This window comes from Castor canadensis, chromosome 15 (assembly GCF_047511655.1).
Source record: "Castor canadensis chromosome 15, mCasCan1.hap1v2, whole genome shotgun sequence".
NCBI lineage: Eukaryota > Metazoa > Chordata > Mammalia > Rodentia > Castoridae > Castor > Castor canadensis.
The window spans coordinates 86,548,694-86,563,492 of record NC_133400.1 but is presented as its reverse complement, the minus strand read 5'-3'; the positions used below and the strand labels follow the sequence as shown (position 1 = coordinate 86,563,492).

Below are 14,799 nucleotides of genomic sequence, written 5' to 3'. Positions count from 1 at the left end.
GCTCAGGGCCTACACCTTGAGCCCCTCCACCAGCCCTTTTATTTTTGTGAAGGGTTTTTTCGAGATAGGGTCTCCTGAGCTATTTGCCCAGGCTGACTTTGAACCACGATTCTCCTGATCTCTGCCTCCTGAGTAGCTAGGATTATAGGCATGAGCCACCGGGACCTGGCTTAAATTTTAGTTTTGATGGCTGTTTGACAGCTCTAAGGACATGAGAAAAGCCCAGGGCTATCTCAATGGGAAAAAGTGAAAAAGAACCCTCCTGCAGTTGACACTCAAGCTTTATACTGGTAGCCTAGTAAACTGTAAATCAACTTATCACTCTTTCCATCCATGGTTCTGAAATGAAAAGTGAGTATGCCAAAACTTAGACTAGGAAAAAAGTCTTCCTTAAGAATTTTCATTACTACAAGTCATTTGTCACAAGGATTTTCAATGCAAATTCAAACTATTAATCCCCTCCCCCCACACACATTTTACATGGTTCAGGGCTGACACTCAGGTTCCTTACAGAAGTAAATACAAATCCCTCTCTTCAGAAACATAACTTGATCTCAAGTCTCCTAATTATCACAGGTAAATTGGAAGACCTTTGAAAGACATACGTTGACACAAATCCAAGGCAACTATTATGGGGAAACAACAGTAAAGGCAAGAGAAAAGTTGTATGCAGAAATATTACATAAATTTTAACTGGAGGAATTCCATAATTTTATATTGTAAAATGCACAAGTATAACAATTAAAAACTGAAAAGAAAAGTCAGGATATGAAAAATGACCAAGCAGATTTTATCAATAATTCAATAGGTCTTTGAGAAATTGAAATAATCTCAATGAAATATTTGACAAATTACTTCACTAAAGAGAAAGTTAGAGAATTGGAAGTTAGAGTTGAGGAAGTTATCTAGACTGTAGATCTGAGAAAAGGTGGAACTATAAAAGAGGTATGAAAAATTTTAAATGACATTTTAGAAGGCAGACGAGATAAACAGATAGACATGGTAGAGGCAATAGTTGAAGTAATAATGGCTGAAATTTTCCAAAATTAATGAATGATATCATCTCCAAAAGAACTGCAAGAGCATCAGAAACATCTTAATGTTTATGCCAGATACTCTTAGTTTCATCTGCTTTTGACACCTGATCCTTTGTTCTGCCTCAGCCACTGTCATTTACTTACTTGGAAACAGCAGTCTTCAATTTTTCCGGCACTGCACAGCTAGACAGCTCCTGAAAACTCTGAGTCTGCCTGTCACTTTTGACTTGGGTGAAATGCTACACTATAGGAAGGAGATTGGGCTTTTTGAGCTACTGAAAGGGGCTGCATGATGTAACTTGCCAGTTAGGCAAACTTGGATAGAAGGCACACAGAAAACAGGAATGAGGTGTGCAGTTGCACATTCTCCCTTTTTTCTTTCTATGGACTGCCCTGAGGCACAATTTTCTCCATGGCCTGTCTGGAAATGTTCTTGCTGGTGGAGCAGACAGACCTGTGGAGTTATTAGCTGTCACATTGCACTGTCTTGTGAACCACATGCCAGAATGGTGATGCATCACGATGCATTGTGTCGTATCCTTTTCCTCCTCTTGTTTTCCCTATACTTTTTCTGTCCTGAGGTATTGTTTCCCATATAAAGCATGACTACTTAATATGTGTTACAGGCTCAGACTCTTTTATGAGGGCAGCAGGGCCAAGATAACATTGAATCCAAGCCAAATTAAAACCAAAACAAAAACAAGGCAAGACACACCCAGATTCATCAAAGTGAAATTCCAAACACTGAAGACAAAGAAAATAATTTTAAAAGAAGCCAGAGAGAAAGGGTAGACTTATTTTAGAGAAGTGGTGATTGGAATAACAATTGAATTTTCAAAAGAAACATAAAGACAGGTGAAAGCAAATTCAATATTCAATGTTCTGAGAGCAAATAACTGAAAGTCTGTAACACATTTCAAGAAAAAGGGTATTGCCACACACAGAGCACACACTACACACACACACACACACACACACACACACCCACACCCACACCCACACCCACACACACACACACACACACACACAAACCCTCACTAAAGAAGAATCCAGTTCTTCACCTGGCAGAATAAAAGTGATCTCAGTAGAAAGTATGGGTTTACTAAAGAATGAAGAGACAATAGATTGAGAAAAACTCAGATAAGCATATATTAATATTGACTTTATAAAACAACAATATGAATGGTTTGAGGAATAAAAATAGTGCACAAGACAGCACTAAAATAAACAGCAGTCATGTTATATGCATGAGAAATGTTGGAAATTGGGAGTTAATATAGGTATAAAAGTTTTGAAAGGAGGGTTAAGAGATCAAATTTATGCTTGGACAAATCAGAACACAGATAAAATTGACTACTATTTATAATCCAGGAGCAAGAAAGCAATGGAATAATTTCTTTTAAATGCTAAAAACAAATTAAAGCTGTTTAGCAAGAGTTGCTCATCTAGAAAAATATATCTAAAAAGTAAAAATGTAATAACATTTTCAGAAAAATGAAAGCTAAATTTGGCACCAATAATTCTGCATTATAAGGTATGCAAAAATAAACCCATTGTGGTGGCTCAAGCTTATAATCCAAGCCACTTGGGAGTCAGCGATCCAGAGCAATGTTGTTCAAGGGCACCCTAGGCAAAAGTCTGAAAGACCCCATCTCAACCAATGGTGCCTATCATCCTAGAAAGATTATGGTCCAGGCTGGCCCAGACATTAGCAAGATGTTATCTCAAAAATAACCCCAAAAGGACTGGTGGAATGGCTCAAGTGGTAGAGCACCTGCCTAGCAAGTAGGAGTTTAACACAGTACTAGCCCCCCACCGAGACATGTTAAATTCTTCAAGCAAAAGAAACATGATATTAGATAAAAATGTGGATCTATGTAAAGAAATAAATAGCCTGAGAATAGTATACATGTAAACAGTCTACATTTTTTTCTCATTTAAAAATATTTTTAAAAGAAAATTGCTTAAAGCAAGGAACATAATAATTGTGAGATTTATAACATTTACAGATGAAACATAATATAACAATAGTACAAGATAATAGTGGGGAGTGAGGAAAATATGACCTTTTGAGGTTTTTGTATTTGATCTGAAGCGATGTATATGAAAATTCACGTAAACTTAACAGCAACCACTAAAATGAGTAAAACAAAAAGTTATAGTTAACAATCCAACACAGTAGAAGCATTCATTCACTATTGTGGTCACAAGTTATATTCTTAATTTAAGCCTAATATATTCTGCTTATGACACCTAGTGATTCATATCCATTCTATAAGCAAAATATATTGACCCTATCTCCATGTCTTAAAAATGTCAACTCATTTCAATATTAATTGAAATCTCACCAATCTCATCTCTGTCTCATTAGCTCAGAATTTTCAATCTCACATCTAAATTTTCTGGGTTGGGTATGGTTGCACTTTGAATATCATTCATTCAAGGGAAAAATTCTTCCCCACATGAGGTCCTGTAAAACTAAAAAGCAAATTGTTTGCTTCCAAAATACGACAGTGTTCCAGACAAAGGATAGAGTTGTAGGTATACCCATTCAAGGACAGAAGAAAATAAGAGAAAAAAGAATCACCAAATCCCAGCAATTTTGAAATCCACTGGAAAAACCCCATTGGATTTCAAGGCTTGGCAATAATCTACTGCAGACTGAAGTTATGCCCTTTGTGCCCACAACTCTATCCTTAGAGTGACCCTTCCTTTCTCATGCAGTACACCATGTATTTGAAGCAGTCATTTTATCTGTAGAATGTAAGGAGTGTGATGGTTGCCATTTTGTTTATGTTTTTTTTTTCCCCTCTCTCTGTGATTCTTAATCCAAGTTGGCTTGGTGTCTGCTGACACCTTGTAGGTCTCCTGTGTGTCTAACAGGAATTCATTCTATTAGAAGAGTATCCTCTGCAGACTTTTCCTGGATAATCCCATCTCTATTTTTAGTGGTTACTGAGATTTGGACGCATGAGATAATGGTTAACCTTCTTTGTGATCAAACATTTTTGATCTTGATCTTTGCAAGGCACTAGTAAAAGTTGTCCAGACACATCCTAATCTGTAAGGCTGAGAATTCTCTAAATTTTCAAGTCCAGGTCTCTTTTTTGCTTAGTTTGTTTTTCTTCAGTTGACTTATTTTTTCATTTTACTCAGTAGTCAAAAGAAACCAGGGCATACCTTTCACACTATGCTTCTGAATCTCCTAAGCTAAAGGTCAACATATATTGCTTTCTAGTAATTAGCTCAATGTGTGTGTATCTGTGTGTGTGTGTGTATAGGTGTGTCCATATATCTGTGTGTGTGTGTATAGGTGTGTGCATATATATGTATATGTGTATATATGTATACACATACATATATTTATGTATATATAGTTTGTTTATTGCCAAATTTATGCTTAATTCTTCCTGGACACCAAACTAGATAATATTTCTTATGTGTCTGAGTTTTACCCAAGAGAACAGGAGAAGAATTGGTATGTTCAAACTCCAAGCCTGACTTATAAAACTTCCCATGTGTGTTTCTCCATGTTCCATGGAGTAGAATAAAAACAAACAATGAGCACCAAAGTGATCACAGAGGTTAATGTAATGGCTGAAAAGGTCACTATCAGGCTATCTCTAAATGACTCTGTGGAGGACAGAAAGCCTTCCTCAACCTAATTATCTAACCTGACTAACTTCTATTATGTTTGAATTATTAGATGTTTGTTTAATTAGGAATTCAATACTCTAATTCACCATATTAGTAGATTAAAAGACAAAAATCATATACAGAGATGGAATCCCATAAAGTTAAACATCTAATCATGATAAAAAAATTCACCAAACTAAAAGAAGAAAGGCATTTTCTTACTGCTTAAAATAACACATATATTGTTTTCTCCATAAAAATCTAGAGCAAACATCATACTTCATGATAATGATGTTGACTGTGAACACCTAGCAAAAAAAGGAAAAGAATGCAAATGATATAAGGAATGAAAAAGAAAAAAATAAATGATGGAAGGTCTGAAAAGGATGACATAAAAATGTCAGTGCCTTCTAATGACAAAAATTAATTTATTATTGAAATTTGTAAAAGCCTTTATTGAAACTAGATAAAAAATCAATATTCAAAATCAATCTTATTTTTCTGAACCTAAAATAAGCAGTAATAAATATATTTGCTACTATTTTTAATAGCTTTGGATATTAAAATAATCTAGGTGTAACTATTATAAAATATTTTTACATATTTTAAGATACTATAGAAAAACATGAAAAAGAAAGTCATACAACCATGGCAGTTTCCACCAAAGGTAATATAAACATTCAGTGAAAACTGAATGAATACAGGTTCTTGCATCTCTTTGTGTGTGTATGAACTTGATCAGTAGGTTCTCAAATTGATACGGAAGAGTAAAAGATCAAGCACAGTGCAGACAGTCCTAAAACTGAAAGGAGGGGTTGTTTACTCTCCAAACATCAAGATTAATGTTAAATCTATAGTAACTGAGACTGTATAATATTGTTTAAGGGATAGCTTACCTGAGTAATACAACAAGATACAGAACTCAGATACAGGTACTCATCTAACATGGATACTTGATTTGAGGCTGAGCTGGTATAGATCAGTGCAGACCAGTAGCCTTTTCTTTAAATGAAGCTGGAAGAATCAGTGGTTAATGAAAAATTGAACTCTTACTTCACATTTTCTAAAAACTAATTCCTAGGTAATAAAAGTCCAATACCTAAAAACTAAAACTAAAATTCTTGTAAAATGTGTATTATAAAATATAAGAATATGTATTTAGATATCATAAAAATTAATTCCAGGATAATAAAAATCCAACATGTCAAAACTAAAATCATAATTAAAAAATATATTATTGGAAGATATAAGGGAATATATTCACATATATTTATGACCTTGGGATAGGAAATGACTTACTAAATAAAATACACAGTACAATCAATAAAGGAAGATCCTGGTAAATTTTAACATATAGGAAGAACATCTGTTGATCAAATGCCACCACAGAGTGAAAAGACAAGGCACCACATTAAAGACGATATCTATAATACAAAAAAATTACAAAAGATTAATATTTGGAATCTATCATTTTACATTCTAAATACTAATATACACATATCAAGTTGGCAATAGGATAGATTAAAATTCATTGAACAAAAACTTCAACCAAAAAATAATTACAAAATTCTGCACAAAGGAAGAATCAAGAATAGCAAATTAAGATAGAGGGTAAAACCTCCACTTAATTAGTAATCAAAACAATGAAAATTAAAAGAAAATGAGTTAATGGCTGATATCTACCAAATATAAAAGTCTGATGATATTGAATCCTTGGTGAAGATTTAGGTCACTACAGTAGTTTTGATCTGTTAGTCAGTATATATATTGTCATCAGTTTTGGAATAATTTTTTTAAAAAATTTTTTATTTTTTATTATGTCAGAATATATTGTTCGGGTCATTTCTCCACCCTGCCACCCTCCCTCACCCTTTCCCCCCTTCCCTCCTCAGTTTCAGGCAGGTCCTGTTCTGCCTTGTGTCTAATTTTGTTGAAGAAAAGACATAAGCATAATAAGAAAGACAAAGCGTTTTTGCTAGTTGAGTTAAGGATAGCTACACAGAAAGATTCCTGCTATTGCTCTCATGTATCCATGTATTACGTCCCATGTTGATTCAACTCTAACTGATCTTTACATTGGTTCCTGATCCCCTGGTAGTGATAACCTGTCATATCTGTATTAGTTCCTCTGCAGTGGGGTTATCAAACGCTTTCAAGTTTTGGGTTTTCTACTTATTTCCCTATCTCCCATATGTGCTCTCCCCTTTTCTTGTGATCCGAGTCCAACAACATTGCTGCATTTGCCCTTGATCTAATGTCCACATATGAGGGAGAACATATGATTTTTGGTCTTCTGAGCCTGGCTGACCTTGCTCAGAATGATGTTCTCCAGTTCTATCCATTTACCTGCTAATAATAAGATTTCATTCTTCTTCATGGCTGCATAAAATTCCATTGTGTACAAGTACCACATTTTCTTGATCCATTCATCAGTAGTGGGGCATCTTGGCTGTTTCCATAATTTGGCTTTTGTGAATAGTGCTGCAATAAACATGGGTGTTCAGGTGCCTCTGGAGTAACCTGTGTTGCATAGAATACCTTTTGATATTATGAATAAACTTGAATATGACTGTATTTTTTGATTCAGCAACTCTGTTTCAACATACATAGTCAAGAGAAAAAAATTTTTGTCAGCACACCAAAAAGGACAAACAGGAATGTTTATAATGGAATTTTTTGATAGTGGGAAACTAGAAATAACTCAAATATATGCAACAGTAGGCTAGCAAGATAAACTGAAATATAGTAATAAAATAGGATCTTATACAAGAATGAGATCTCAAAAGTTATAACTATACCCAACAACATGGATGAATCTCAGAAATATAAAATAAAATATATTACAAAAGAATGCCCAAAAACCTGTTAGGAGGAATACCGTTCAATTGAAATAAAGTTTGACAACGTGCAAACCTAATAAGACAACTTGGATAAGACACTAACAGTACCTGAGCCAGGTAGACCGATGGCATCTGGCTTCTGTCCCTTCTTCTGGTTTCCTAATGTCTCCCTGGAAGACAGATGTATTTCAATTTTTGTTCTATGTTGTCTAGTATCATCTATGATCAATGATAATATTTACAGAAATTTTTATAAGTATATTGTAATCTCATATTTGAGGGAACAGAATTCTATGAAGTATAGAGTAGAATAGATTTTGTTTAATACTCATTTTATCCACCTTAGAAACTACAAGAAAAGTAATGATGTAGTCTCTCTTTTTCCTGACTGACTATGTACTAAACATTAAGATTCAAAGTTGCACTGTCTTTAAAATTTATGAACTCCTCATTTAACACAGATTTGTCAGACAAAAGGCTAGAGAGACAAGTGTACTTTGCCATGACAGTGGCCAAAGTTTGGGTCAAATTCAAACTTATTTTTGCCATGGCACTAACCTGTGGCATTGTGACATGCCTGGGGTTCCTTTTTAGTTGGTAGAAACCAGCAGAGTTCTCTGAAAATGATTTATGTACAAATTTCAGCTGTTCTGAAACTAGGGCAACTGGTATCTTGGCCTTCATCTGCCTGATGTGAGTGTTCGTGTATTAAAGATTGGTCTGGGGCCTTCTGAACGCCAATGTATGCAGATGGACGGCCTCAGGTCCTTAGCCACAAAAGTTAATGCTAAAAATGATGATTTTTTTGTGTGTGTGTGACTAGATATACTGAAATTGAAAACAGCAGGAAGGTATAAACAAGATATGTTTACTTTTTTCCTTTGGAGATTGAGAAGTTTTGAAATGCAAATAAGAAAGATTAAGGAAATGTTACAGGTTGAAATGGTGGAAACTCTCTTTCCTGCATCTTGGAATAGTTCCTCTTTGGTAAGATACACCTGATCTTTCTTTTCTTTTTAAATTAGGCTCAAGTAAACATACAATATATAAATATACTCTAAAGAAAGTAGTCTGTCAGGTAGGAATTCCATTTTTTAGATTATTACAGGTGAAGTTGAAATACCTTATTTTCTTTTGTTAAAATATGAAATAGGATGCATATTTCATTGACAATTAGTAAATAGAATGTTGAATTTTTGTCGAATTGTAACTGTTTGCACCTTTTGTCTAAGTGTGTGAGATTACTGAGCAATTTATAAACTTGCAATTTCTCCCTTTTCCATATGCCAAATGCATCCATAATACCAGCTTTTGTGTAACAAAATATGCTATATGTTTTCTGTTTTCATTTAATTTTTTTCTCTAATTTAATTTTAATTTTTCTCTTATTCACCATGAGTATATAATAAAGAATTCTTTATAATTGATGTGCAGCTGACAATTTATATTTGAATTTTAGAAAAAAGTCAATTTATATTATTTTGAAACTGTGACTTTGCTTCATAAGTTAATTCTGACATGCTTTAAATTGGCAAAGAAAACACAAGAAAGGATAAGAACTGAAAGCACTAATATTTTCCAAAGTAACATTTCAAAGTATGGTATAATTTCTCCATATACATGGTTTTTATTATAGTAATCTAAGCTAATAATAAAGTAGGAATGGCATGACTTTATTTGTACTATTTAAATTCCTTTTAGTTTACCTTAACTATTTAACTATGAGGTCAGCTAGGGGGTAATGTCAGGAAATTCCTAGCTAAACGCCTGCACACCACACCTTCATCTGATGCAATTTTGGAGCTGTTTTGTCAATGCTGACTGAGAATGAATTATATTGTTTTTAAAACAAGTATATTCTAACCCTCACCTTCTTCATTTGTTGAAACATTACCATGAATAGTTTTATTCTGATTTTCCTGTTACATTATTGACTCATACTCAAATTTCTGTTTCCAGAAATTTGCAAACAAATAAGTTGCTCATTTGAAAGGTCATTTTTTTCTCAATGAGATTCAAGAACTTGCTATCTCTTCCTCAGAAGTTCAGACCAGTCCTTGCTGTCATTTCTCCTGACATTTGGCAGCATTCTTTCTTGGCTAAATTTATAGTACACATTTGTTTAACCTTAAAGCTGAAATTTGCAAGTGCTCTCTGCATCTCAAATTAATGTACAGATTCATGGTCATAGAAAGTCTAATTTTTCAGCAACAGTTTCCTTCACTTACATAGTTTTTTTATTTCAACTGGATATAGAGTTCTTTGGTTTTCTAATATAGGAAGTAAAATTTTAAAGTGTCAGGTGTCTGTCCTCTCAGTTTCTATAGAAGCTTTTTCTCACATAGTAATAAACAGTAAGATTCTAGCATAGAAATTAGCTTGATATGTTATTATCAATAATGAAAAATTAGTATTGTTGCAGTTATTTTGGTGTTACTGGAATTTGAACTTAGGGGCTTGCATTTGCTGAGCAAGTGCTCTACAACTGAGCAATGTCCTCACCCCATTTTGCTTTTCTTTCTTTTTTTAAATAGGTTCTCAGGATTCTCTATTGCTGCCTTCCTATTACCTGGGATTGCAAGTATGAACCACCATACCTAGCCACCTTGATGTATTTAAAACCTTGGAGTGTTAGGGGTGGATGCAAGGATTGCAAACCCAATGCCAAAACTAGGTAAGATCTGTACATGAGTAAGTAGCGGCTGTAAGAGAGCAGGAGGAGGCGGTAGCACTTTTTGGGAGCCAGGCCTAATGAACACTGTTCAAATTTAGATACATAAAGCATCTTTGTAGACTAATTCCGTCTACCAGCCACCAATGAAGAAAAAAATGATGTGCTCAAAGTCATACTATTACAAAATGTCACAACTCAGCCATGTATGCTCATAATTGATATTTGCAAGGCTTGGTGAGGTATTGTTAGTTTGTGGCCACATGCTCTTTTTCTGTATTCATGGATTCTTGTAACAGAGGTACTATTTAATTGTTTCAATATAACAATTCATGAGGTACTATGTACTGAATAGACTAATGAAATAGTCCTTACAGTCTTGTGGGAATTCTCGAAGACTTAGTCTTAAGTTTCTTCATTTACAAATTCAGTCATTACTATAGCTCCATTGTCCATTGAAATGAAAGTGAAAAATACTATTATCATTCAAAATGTTCCTAAATTGGTTTTATAGAAAATAAGCCTGTTATTTCATATAAATCAGTTGTGATTTGTTATAAAAGGTCACATTTAGGAGACTTAAACTTATTATGTTATTTACAGCAAAAAAATTTCATGCATTTTAGAAGCTCACAAAAGTATGTAAAATATGCATTAAAATGCCTGTCAGTTTTTATTTATTTCAATGAGGATAACACCTTATGCCACTTGGGGTCATTAAGGTCTTACATAGACTGTGCCTCAAGGAATTAGCTAAAACCTAAAGTGTCAGCAAAATAATGCTTATGCATAATCTTACAGCATGGAATTCACCCTCAGTACATAATTTCATAGAAGTCATTTAGCTAGGAGGATATTTTGTATAAAACAAAACCTCCCAAATTCTCAGTTAAGGAAAAATAAAATATCTAAAAGGAAATGTTTGACTGTTAAATTTCTACAGAGGTTTTATTTAAAAAATAAAGCTGTGATCACCTGGCAAGAAACTCCATAGACCACTCACTTTGATGAAAGTTTATGACCTGAAAAGTTGCCTTTCTTACCTCAGTTGGCTTGTATGCAAATCTCTGGGTATAAGAAAAGAGATGTGGTTTTGTTGTAGTTGATCCAATGCTCTGATAAGTCACAAGACATGATCATTAATCTGCACACACTAGAATTTGCATGTATAACACAAAGGAGAGAAGATTGCACTGTGCATTGAGAGTGTCCTTGACACATTTGCATGGCCATCATTTGATTTCCAGGACCTCCCCTGCAAACCCAACAGAGAAGTAGTAGGCATAGAGCAAACTGAACTTGTTCTGGATGTACCTCTAGCTCTTATGGTGTCCTGTAACTGTAGATCTTAAGATTGGCTCAAAAATTAACAAGAAAAACACAAACTGTATCAACAAAGAAGCATTTTTTTATTGTTGTGCTGAGAGGGGGGTACATTGTGGCATTTATGAAAATTCTTACAATGTATCAAATATATCATAACTTGAATTCATCCTCCACCACTCTCCTTTACTCCCTTTCCCCCCAATCCTGGAATACTTTCAACAGATATCATTTTTCCATTTACATACATGTGTACCCAGTATTTGCACTATACTCACCCTCTTACCCTCTTTTCCTGCGACCTCCTCCCTCCCACTGGCAACACTTTCGCCCCCACGCCTTCCAGGACCCTTTCCACCCTCCTGCTCTCTAACTTTGTAGAAAAAAAAGAAAAAAATTACATTTTCGCTTGTTTGAGATAAAGGTAGTTATACAAGGAGTTTCCTTGTGATATTTCCATGTATATATGTATTTTAACCCCTATTGGTTCATCTCCTTTATTTTTCTTCATTCTACCTTAGTCCCTTTCTTATGGTGGTTTCAGCTGGTTTAAGAATTCTATATTCATTCTTGTATGGAGAGTACATCAACCATGTTCAATCTTCTTAGTTTCCTTCTTTTACCCTACCCTGTCATATGTGACCTCCTCTTAGTGTGACCTGTTTTTCATAATATTGCTGTGTTCGTATTAGGAAAACATGTGACTTTTGGCCTCCTGAGCCTGGCTAACTTCACTTAAGATGATGTTCTCCAGTTCCATTCATCTACTTTCAAACGACAAAATTTCATTCTTTTCGGCTGAATAAAATTCTATTGTATATAAATACCACATTTTCTTTATCCATCCATCAGTACTAGGGGATTGTGGCTGTTTCCATAGCAAGGGAAGCATTTAAGCGTAAAGATGGTGTGTAGGAGCCTCTGACAGAACAGGGCTAACTCATGGAAATGGAAGAGCTCTAAAATGCAAGATACTCAGCAGCCCCACACCATTATGGTGAAAATGCTATGAAACAGTAACTAGCCACTGCCAGTTAGGAGATGCATCCCAAGCCCTTTTTTACTTCAGTTATTATTATTATTATTTTTGGATAGGGTCTGATGTTTTTGGTTCAGGGATGGCCTTGGACAGTGATCCTCTTACTTACACTCCTGTGTAGCTGAGATTATAGGTATAGGTGACCATGCCTGGTTTATTTTTTGAGATGGAGTCTTACTTTTTTTTGCCAGGGTTGGCCTCAAACTGAAACCTTTCTGATCTCTTTTCCCAAGTAGCTGGATTACAGGTGTGAGCACTGCACCTGGCTTTTGGGCAAGGCTTATAACCATGCCTGTTACTCCTAAAATGTTTGAAACTGAGTGTGTATAAAAGTCATTGACTTTCCCTGTGAAATGGGACATTAGTTTAAAGAAACATTTTACCTAGCTCATAGCAAAAGCTCAATACTTAACATTGAATAATACTGAAGCTAATATTTCAACATCGTCTTATTTTTGCAAGTAGGGATGGTAGACAAGAAAGGCAAAGAATACTTCTAATTAAGGTCAAATTTCTGGATTTTGTTTCTTAGTTCTACTTTGGTAAAAATTCTGAAAAAAGACTTTTTGTATTATTCTGTTAAAATATCTTGCATAAAGAAATAGCTGATGCTTAAAACTATATAACTTTTTAAATTAATTTTTACAAATTAGTATAAAGTCTTATACTTTCAGGGCTGAAATAAGTTTCCTCACAGATGTTAATGAACCAAAACATCCAGGTGTGAAAAAGAATTTTTCTCCTGATATACATCACATTGAGATTGTTAATAACTGGGGTATTTTCTTTTTCACACCTGGATATTTTGGTATTCTATCACATGTCCAAACTGAGCCACAGTTTTCACAATGTAGCTTCTAGTAGGCAAAACTCTTTGATGTATCTTTTATTTTTCAATTTTTAGCATATATTTTTAGAAATTTGCTTTGTTATTTTATTATGGCATGGCCCAAATATAGTTTTAAAATTAAATCCATGACTGTGAATGAAATTTCTTATTTATTAGAAACAGCAAGTTGAATCTTGCAAAATAACAAATGTGTTCCCTAAAAAGGGGGAAGGAATATATCGTACTTACCCTTCTTATGCTAAGTGTGCCAAATAAATAAGCACATCTTGACCTCAAATATAAGAGTATGTGCTTCTCTAAGTAAATCTATTCTCAAAATTAGAGTATTTGCAAAGTTGTTCCTACTTTGCTTATCTGTCAAGAATCAAATTTAATGTTCTTCTTGCTCCACTGGATAACATCCAAAGCAAGAAAGTCTCTGGAAGGAATTTCACTTCCTTTGCTGGGTGAGGCGACGGTGACCTCATCAACTCTTGCATGGGAAAGTGGAGAGCTCTAAAACCAGCTGTTTCAAGGGGGAAGAAATTAATTTGAAGTCACTGCTTAGTCATTTCTTTTTTTTTTTTTTTTTACTTATTTCACATACAATTTTTGAAAAGTAAAGTGTACCTCTGAAAAAGACCAGGGAATTTCAAAGTAGCATGTGTATTTCACAAGAAAGCATAAGTCAGATGAAAACATAGCAGGTGATATTTATGAATAAGGATTGTGTTTGTGCTGTTCAGTTTTTATGATGCAAAGAAAAGGACAGGTCACTGAAAGCAGGTCCTTTTTTATCTATGAAACTCTTTTTGTCTAGCTTAACATATTCAGAACTTCTTATAATCTGAGCAAAAATGAACTTCACCTGTGCAAAGGAGGAGAAGCTGTGAATTTTGCATATTTCCACTATATACCAGATGTTAGCATTATACTGGATGAATGGCGAAGGAACAGAGAGAAACACACAATGCGGAGAGAGAAGAGAGAAGAAAGACAGCAGCAGCAATAAAAACAGGTATTTCCATATCATCTACAACTATTCGTTCTCCCCCCACCAGCCCCCATAATGGCTTAGTAGATCTTTTCAAAATATTAATTTAATGTCTAATATTAGAGAAAAACCCAGCCTTATTTGATTATGGAATTTGCTTTACTCATAATTTATAAAGTAAAATATGAATTATACTCTGTCCTCTTGAATTCTTCTTAATGAACCAAATGATTTTTTTTAACAGAATCAGAGACCAGTTGTTCCAGCTGTTATGAATGAAACTTGGTTTTTGCATAGCTGTTGTCTCATTTAGCAAAGATCAAGGCTATAAAATTGTGGTATACTAAATTTCACTTCTCTCCTAACAGCAACGAAATGAAGAGTCGAATCCCACAAGCTGAAAATGGAAAAATTCTTTTAAACCTTACCC

General features: G+C 34.4%; 2 long non-coding RNA genes across 2 annotated transcripts in view; one reads left to right on the top strand and one right to left on the bottom strand.

The window, feature by feature from the left end:
* LOC141417535 (uncharacterized) overlaps positions 1 to 1,472 on the bottom strand; it is a 54,464-nt gene extending 52,992 nt beyond the window's left edge. Inside the window, exon 1 of the long non-coding RNA XR_012442172.1 lies at positions 1,182 to 1,472. This is a non-coding gene — a long non-coding RNA (uncharacterized lncRNA). The remainder of the gene's footprint in view (positions 1 to 1,181) is intronic.
* LOC141417304 (uncharacterized) overlaps positions 1 to 14,504 on the top strand; it is a 115,826-nt gene extending 101,322 nt beyond the window's left edge. Inside the window, exons 3-4 of the long non-coding RNA XR_012441825.1 lie at positions 10,048 to 10,187; positions 14,196 to 14,504. This is a non-coding gene — a long non-coding RNA (uncharacterized lncRNA). The remainder of the gene's footprint in view (positions 1 to 10,047; positions 10,188 to 14,195) is intronic.
* The last annotated feature ends 295 nt before the right edge of the window (positions 14,505 to 14,799 follow it).